Genomic DNA, 7,623 nt, shown 5'->3' with positions numbered 1-7,623 from the left:
CCGGAGCCTGTGCCCCGCGGCGGGAGAGGCCACAACAGTGAGAGGCCCGCGTACCGCAAAAAAAAAAAAAAAAAAGTCATCATCACAAGAAAAAAATTGTAAATATGTAAGGTGACAGATATTTAAAAGATTTACTATGGTGATCATTTTACAACATATACAAATATTGAATCATTCTGTTGCATACCTGGAACTAATGTTGTATGTCAATTATACCTCATTTTTGAAAAGGAAAAAAAAAGAAAAAAGAAAAAAACAGATGGCTCCTCTCTACAGAGATGGTGATTAACTAGTGAGGCTCCTCAGGGGGACAGGTGGGTGGGCCACTAAGGCCTCACTGTGGCAAAGAGGGCTGGCAGTCTACAGAGCCCTGCTCCGGAGGTGACAGAGTGAACAGGGGAGTGTCCAGCTAACGGGGTACTTGCTCCTAAGCTGGCCTGGCCTCTCCATGTCTCCTCCTCCCCCCAGCAATTCTGTTCCCACACTCGTCCTTGCAACACACACGCACGCACACACGTGCACACACACACACCCCACCTCATCCTGCCCTGGCCCTAGAGCTGTGCCAGGTTTTCATCTTGCTTCCCCAAGGGCAAGCATGGGGTCTGTCCCACCTCCTCACCCCAAGTGCCCAGCAAAGCACTAGGTTCAGGCACACCTGCTTGCCTACAACCTGTCCCTCCCAGTCACTCAGGATTATTAAATGACCAAAATTTCAGTCTTGCTCAAAATCCTGGCCCAAGGTATATCCAAATGCTCCCAGGCCCCAGGATGTTCAGTGGCCCTTCAGGCACTCTTGCCCCCTGTACCCAATGGACCCTCTTCATCAAGTGTGTGTATGAGGTGTGTGTGGGGGGAGAGAGTTGCCCGGAGGTTCCCTGCAGGGAAAGGCCTTTGAGATACTTGCGGGGGCCACTCCAGAACCCTTTCCAGGGGAGCTGGAATGGGGGCTAGGGAGCAGGGGCACAGGTGGGTGAGTCCAAGCTGACCTCTAGGAGTTGCCTCATCTCCGTCCTCCAGGAAGCTGCTCAGATGCAGAAAGAGCCCGCCTCCACCCCTGCCCCAGCCTGGGTGGGAGGGAAGAGATCACCTGGCACTTCAGAAGCGGCAGCACGAGACCTGGGGTAGAGGGGAGGACAGGCCCCAGCCCGGCATCACTGGCCTCCCAGCTGCGTGGCCCTCAGTCCAAGCTCCAGGCAGTGGCCGTCGCCTCTGGAGGCAGGGGCTGCCCTCACTCACTGGCAGGCGGGCTGGGCAGGACACGTTCCCATGGCTGCAGCCTTGGCTTAGGCGATCCGTGGGCCCAGATGCCACCCTCCAGGAGCTGCTGCTGCCACGGAAGCCAGAGCAAGTTCAGAGCAAGATAGCAGAGCGGGCGCGGGGCCGGGAGCCGGGATGCTGTGGACGACCGTGAGAGCATCCCCCCGGGTGTCAGTCCCAGGGATGCGCAGCTCCAGTGCAGGAGAGGTTTGGAAAGGTGGTTTGTGTATTTATTTCTCCATCTCTTTTGGTTGCTAAGCTGTGCTAGGCTCACACCTCCCTCACCCCGTGCACTCCTCGTGGACCCATGCCTGACTCTGCGGCCCAGGCCCTCGCTGCCCAAGATCGGGTACCCCACCAGCTCAGAAACCTGAGGAGACAGGAGCCTTTGGGGGCCCCCTACACACACACACACACACACACACACACACACACACACACACGCTGCCCCCGCTCACTGGTGTGGTGGGAACAAAGCCTCCAGGTTCAGGGCTGCCCCGCCAGGCCCTTGCTTTGGGTGGAACTCTGGCCAGCACCCGTCTGCACTGGTACAGGCCCTCGCCTTAGCTGTAGCTGTGCACAGGGCCACCCCTCACCCTCCGTGGGCTGCGGTCTCCTGGACACAGATGGAGCAGCTGACTCCCCAGCTGACCTGCCTTCTCAGAAAAGAAGTCTTCACCTGCCTACCACCCCCAGCCCTCTGGGAGCTGCCCGTGAGGGGGTGTAACTTCCCTGGGGGCTTGCAGCTTGTGATGGAGAGGAATTAGTGGCCCATGCTGATGGGCCTTCTGGGTGGAGAAAACAAGGTCCTGGGGAGGTTCAGGGCCAGGTGGGGGGGCTGACAGACCCCTCCTGGTAAGGGAGGAGGGTAGCATTTGCAAAACAAAAGGCCCGGTTGGTAGTAGACTTCTCCCTGTGCTATGCGGCTGCTTCCCACTAGCTATGGGTTTTACATTTGGTAGTGTAGTAGACTCTGAGGCTTCAAGAAGGTCAGAGGTTAACTCCAGCACTGCCCTAACACACTGCCCATCAGTCCCTCCCCTCTCTGGGCCTCAGTTTCTCCACCTAGAATCCTTCAGGATTTCTGCTAAGGCCCCATAAACCTCTGTCACACTGCGCCGCCCAAATTCCACAGTTCCTTCCTCGTTGTCACCCTACCCAGAGAGCCTGTTCTCCCATCCTAGTGCCTCACCTCTCTTCTGGTATGGAACTTTGAGAGGCTCTAAGGACCTGTCACCACCAAAGGCCAGGGGTGGGTGCCAACCTTAGTGCCCTCCTGGATGGGGCAAGGGGTAGAGCAAAGAGCCTGATGCCTGGCAGATGGTGAGAGGCAGCCGGGTCAGGATGTACCTTTCCCAGGCAACTCCCAGTCCTCCTCTGCCACATTCTGGTCCATGGAGGTTTCTTTCAGAGCCTGATGAGAGAGTGAGGAGGGGGAGGGGCCTTCTACCCACCAGGGACCGAGGAATTTCCCACACTGCCAAAGCCCTTCCACTAGGAGCAGACCAGTGAGTGCACCTGGGCTGAGCCCAAGTACCTCTGTTTCTTGAACTCTAGTCTCCACAAGTGCTGGGGGCAGGGGAGAGCGTTACAGCTGATGCTGAGCTCTTTATTCAGCGGGAGGCCAAAGCACGGGGGGTGGGGTGGGTGCTATGTGACTGTGCTCAGCATTCAAAGATCACCCCTTACGGGAGCTGGGGAGTCACGGGGCAAGACCAGAGAGACTGTCCTACGCACTCTTGATCTGCCCTCTCTCCCATGCTAGCACTTCCCTGGTGGAGTCATCAGCACACTGGTGACCTGCTACGTGGAGGAGGACATGTGAGACTGTGGATGGGAAGTGGATGGAGCTACTGGTGGGCAGGGAGAAGGAAGCTGGGAAATGCCAGCGGCTGCTGTGCTCCCAGAGTCTACTGCACCTTCCAGCAAAGGTTGTGCCATGAGTACGTGTGGGGCATGGCCCTGCGGCCTGGGCACGTCTGCAAGCCCTGGCTCTTCAGGTGAAGACGGTGCCCAGGGTACTATAGATCTTCACCATTCCTCAGGCCTTGGGCTTTGAAATCCTTGGCCACTTTTCTTGGTACAGAGTAAGGCCCATGGATGAGAGTCATAAGATCTGTGAACTCCCTGAAATTGCATGAAATATGTGTGTGTGTGTGTGTGTGTGTGTGTGTGTGTGTGTGTTGTGCATCGCTCTGCAGAGAGGGGCTATTGCTTTCTATAAATTTTCAGTCGGTCTGCTAGAAGAATGACTTCTTGAGGGGGAAAGTGAGAATTTTGATGAACCTGGGGCTAAAGGACCTGGTTCCCTAGGGATTAGCAGCAGGGATCTGCTTCCTGGCCCCAGGTCTCAGCTCTCTGCTCACCCCAGATCTTACCTGGAAACATCCCAGAGCCTCAGAAGTGAAATCTGAGCCAAATCCCCAGGGCTCCCAGGGTTCCCTGCTCCTCCCCTCCTTCTGCCAAGAGCTCACCTTTTCGAGGAGAAAGCGCCCCATCCAGGGTGGGTATGGCTCTACCAGCCCAGAGAGGTGTCAACCCTCCTCCCAGCCTGAGCTCCTTCCAGGCTCTGTGACAAGGTGGAAGCTCTTCTAGGCTTAAAGAGCTGTCAAGCATTCCTTTCAGAGGCTCCCATTAGCCCATGGCCCCTAGGGAATGCCTCCTGCTAAATCCCTGGATGTGTAGGACCCAGGTCTGGACTTAACCTGTGAGCCCTGTGGATACTCCTATGCAGCATGGAGAGGGGAGGAAAAAAGAAGAGCCCCAGGACACTCTCCCCTGACAGGCCAGGCCGGCGACGTCAGGCAGGATCCTCTGCCTCTCTCTTTGATGCCCTGCCCACATGCAGGGCGCTCAGACTGCAGTGAGGCCACAGGCAGGCTGAGGTTTACTCCCGACAGCGACAGCAGGGTCAGCAGCGCAGCGCCTGCTTGGGATCGTTAGATCTGTCCTGTGTGAGCCGAGGGGGACCCTCTCCATACTGAGGAGCATCAAGCTCTGCCTGGGGGATAGAGCAAGAAGCTTCTTTGCTCCCTCACCTGCCACCCCGCTAACCCACAGCGCACAGGGCGGTATTTGGAAGCCCTCCTGGCTGGCCTCCAGGATTTAGAGAAAGGCTATCTGATCAGGCCCCCAGGATATTTACACTGAGTGTGTAACTCTGTGTGTGTGTGTGTGTGTGTGTGTGTGTGTGTGTGTGTGTGTGTGTTGGGAGAGGGAAGGGAGGCTATACAAACCTGTACAAGGGTCTTCTCAAGCTCCAGCTGAGGAGTTCTAAATGCACCCAGCCTTCAGCTGTGAGGTGGGAGAAGAGTGGGGGGACCTTTCCTGTTTCTGCCACTGCATACCCCCAGCTCTCCACCAGTCTTGTGCCAATAAGCTCAAATGTTGGCTCGTCCTCACCACTCCCAATCTCCCTCCATCTCTGTGAACACGATGCTGGCACTCATTGTCTCATTCCCATTGTCAGGAAAATTGAAGATGGGTTTAGGTTCCACAATAAGAAGCACTTTGGATTCGGGGGAGAACCAGAAATGGAGATAGGTGTAGGAGGTAAGCCCTTCCTTGATGGTTTCACCAGGATATACCCTTATCCTCCTGGGGTGAAGGCGGATCTCTGAGGGAAAGGCAGGAAGGAGAAAGTCTGAGGGGCCACCCTCCTCATGTTCCCCTGCACCCCAATCCCTGACTTCCACCTGCTGAGGTTTTACAGCATAAAAATGCTGAGTGTTGGGGTTACTTTCATTGCTATTCTAGTCAACCGCCCTAATGATATTCAAGGAAATGGTCTGTTTGTGCTCCACCCAGAATCTTCCTTTGGGAAGGGAAGACTTGGGTTTCAGGTCTGATTTCCTGCCTTGCCCCAACCCTGGCGGGCTCCCTGCTAACCCCAGACCTCTGAAAGCACAGCCTCCATCTCTCACCTACTATATATGTATATATAGTATATATATTTCTCCTAAGAACAATGATTCAGTATTCACTGCTTCAATGTACATGGTGACTCTCTAGAACATAACTACTGCAAATAATGAGAATTGACTGTAATGATCTTTAGCTCTATTTGGCTCAGAAACAGCCAGTTAACCAACTCTAGTGTCACTAGATAAACTCATCAGCCACCTAGTCCCAACACGGCAACAGGCAGGGAGTGCCAAAGGTGTACCCAATCTTCTCTAGACCTCTTTATTAAAAGAAAAAAAAGGTCAGAGAGCCTTTTCTAATTTTGAAAAGTTAATGTGCTTTTGGGGCTTCCCTGGTGATGCAGTGGTTAAGAATCTGCCTGCCGATTCAGGGGACACAGGTTCGAGCCCTGGTCCGGGAAATTCAGTATTCACTGCTTCAATGTACATGGTGACTCTCTAGAACATAACTACTGCAAATAATGAGAATTGACTGTAATGATCTTTAGCTCTATTTGGCTCAGAAACAGCCAGTTAACCAACTCTAGTGTCACTAGATAAACTCATCAGCCACCTAGTCCCAACACGGCAACAGGCAGGGAGTGCCAAAGGTGTACCCAATCTTCTCTAGACCTCTTTATTAAAAGAAAAAAAAGGTCAGAGAGCCTTTTCTAATTTTGAAAAGTTAATGTGCTTTTGGGGCTTCCCTGGTGATGCAGTGGTTAAGAATCTGCCTGCCGATTCAGGGGACACAGGTTCGAGCCCTGGTCCGGGAAGATCCCACATGCCGCGGAGCAACTAAGCCCGTGTGCTGCAACTACTGAGCCTGCACCCTAGAGCCCGCGAGCCACATCTACTGAGCCCACGCGTCACAACTACTGAAGCCCGCGTGCCTAGAAGCCTGTGATCCGCAACAAGAGAAGCCAACACAATGAGAAGCCCACGCACCGCAACGAAGAGTAGCCCCTGCTCGCCACAACTAGAGAAAGGCTGCACGCAGCAGTGAAGACCCAACGCAGACAAAAATAAATAAAATAAATTTTTAAAAAATTAATGTGCTTTATATTTTAGAGTAGTTTTAGGCTCACAGCAAAACTGAGTGTAAAGTACAGAGTTCCCACATACCTCCCTGCTCCAACCTCTTCTACCAACCTCTTTTACCATCAACATCTCCCACCTGAGTGGTACATTTGTTACATTCATTAAACCTACACTGATACATCATTATAATTAAAGTCCATAGTTTATGGTTTTTGACAATCGTATTATGACAAACACCCATGCTTATAGTACCATATAGAATACTTTCACTGCCCTAAAAATCCCTGTGCTGAACCTTTTCGTCTCCCTCCCCCCAAACACCTGGTCACCACTGAATTTTTTTTTTACTGTCTCTATAGTTTTGCCTTTTCCAGAATGTTATACACTTGGAATTGCTCAGTATGTAACCTTTTCAGATTGACTTCTTTTACTTAGTAATATGCATTTAAGTTTCCTCCATTTCTCTTCATGGCTTGATAGCTAATATTTTTAGTGTTAATTTTTAGTAGCTAATTTTTTAGTAAAATTCCATTGTTTAGATATACACAGTTTATTTATCCATTCACCTGTTGAGGAACATCTTGATTAAGAGTTCTTTGTAGATTTTGTATAAAAGTCCTTAATCAGATATATGTTTTTAAAAGACATTTTGCTTGGTTTGTAGCTCATCTTTTCATTCTCTTAACAGTGTCTTTTGCAGAGAAATTTGAATGAAGTCCAATTTATTAATTTTTTTCCATGGATTGTGCTTTTCATGTTGTACCTAGAGTCATTACCAAACCCAAGGTCACCTAGATTTTCTCCTGTGTTATTTTTTAGGAGTTGTATACCTTCGTGTTTTACATTTACATCTATGATCCATTTTGAAGTGATTTTTGTGAAAGGTGTAAGGTCTATGTTTTGATGCATTTTTTTGCATGTGGATACCTACTTGATCCAGCATCATTTATTGAAAAGGCTATCTTTTTTCCTTGAATTGCCTTTGTTCCTTTGTAAAAGATCAGTTGACTGTACTGTGTGGGTCTATTTCTGTTCTTTCTATTCTGTTCTACTGATCTATTTTTGTTTCACCAGTACCACACTATCCCGATTTCTGTCACTTTGTAGCAAATCTTGAAGTCAGGGAGTGTCAGTCCTCCACCTTTGTTGTCCTTCAGTTTTGTGTTGGCTATTCTGAGGCTTTTGTTTTCCATATAAATTTTTGAATCAGTTTGTCAATATCCCACAAAATAACTTGCTAAGATTTTGATTAGGATTGCATTGAATCTATAGATCATGTTGGGAAGAATGAACATCTTAACAGTATTGAGTCTTCCTTTTCATGGACATATGGACTATCTCTGCATTTATTTAGATCTTCTATGACTTCTTTCATCAGAGTTCCATAGTTTTCCTCCTGTAGATCTAGTCATATATTACA

Source organism: Physeter macrocephalus, chromosome 4 (genome assembly GCF_002837175.3).
Source record: "Physeter macrocephalus isolate SW-GA chromosome 4, ASM283717v5, whole genome shotgun sequence".
NCBI classification, from domain to species: Eukaryota; Metazoa; Chordata; class Mammalia; order Artiodactyla; family Physeteridae; genus Physeter; species Physeter macrocephalus.
The sequence above is the reverse complement of the archived record's forward strand: the minus strand, read 5'-3'. Positions refer to the sequence as shown.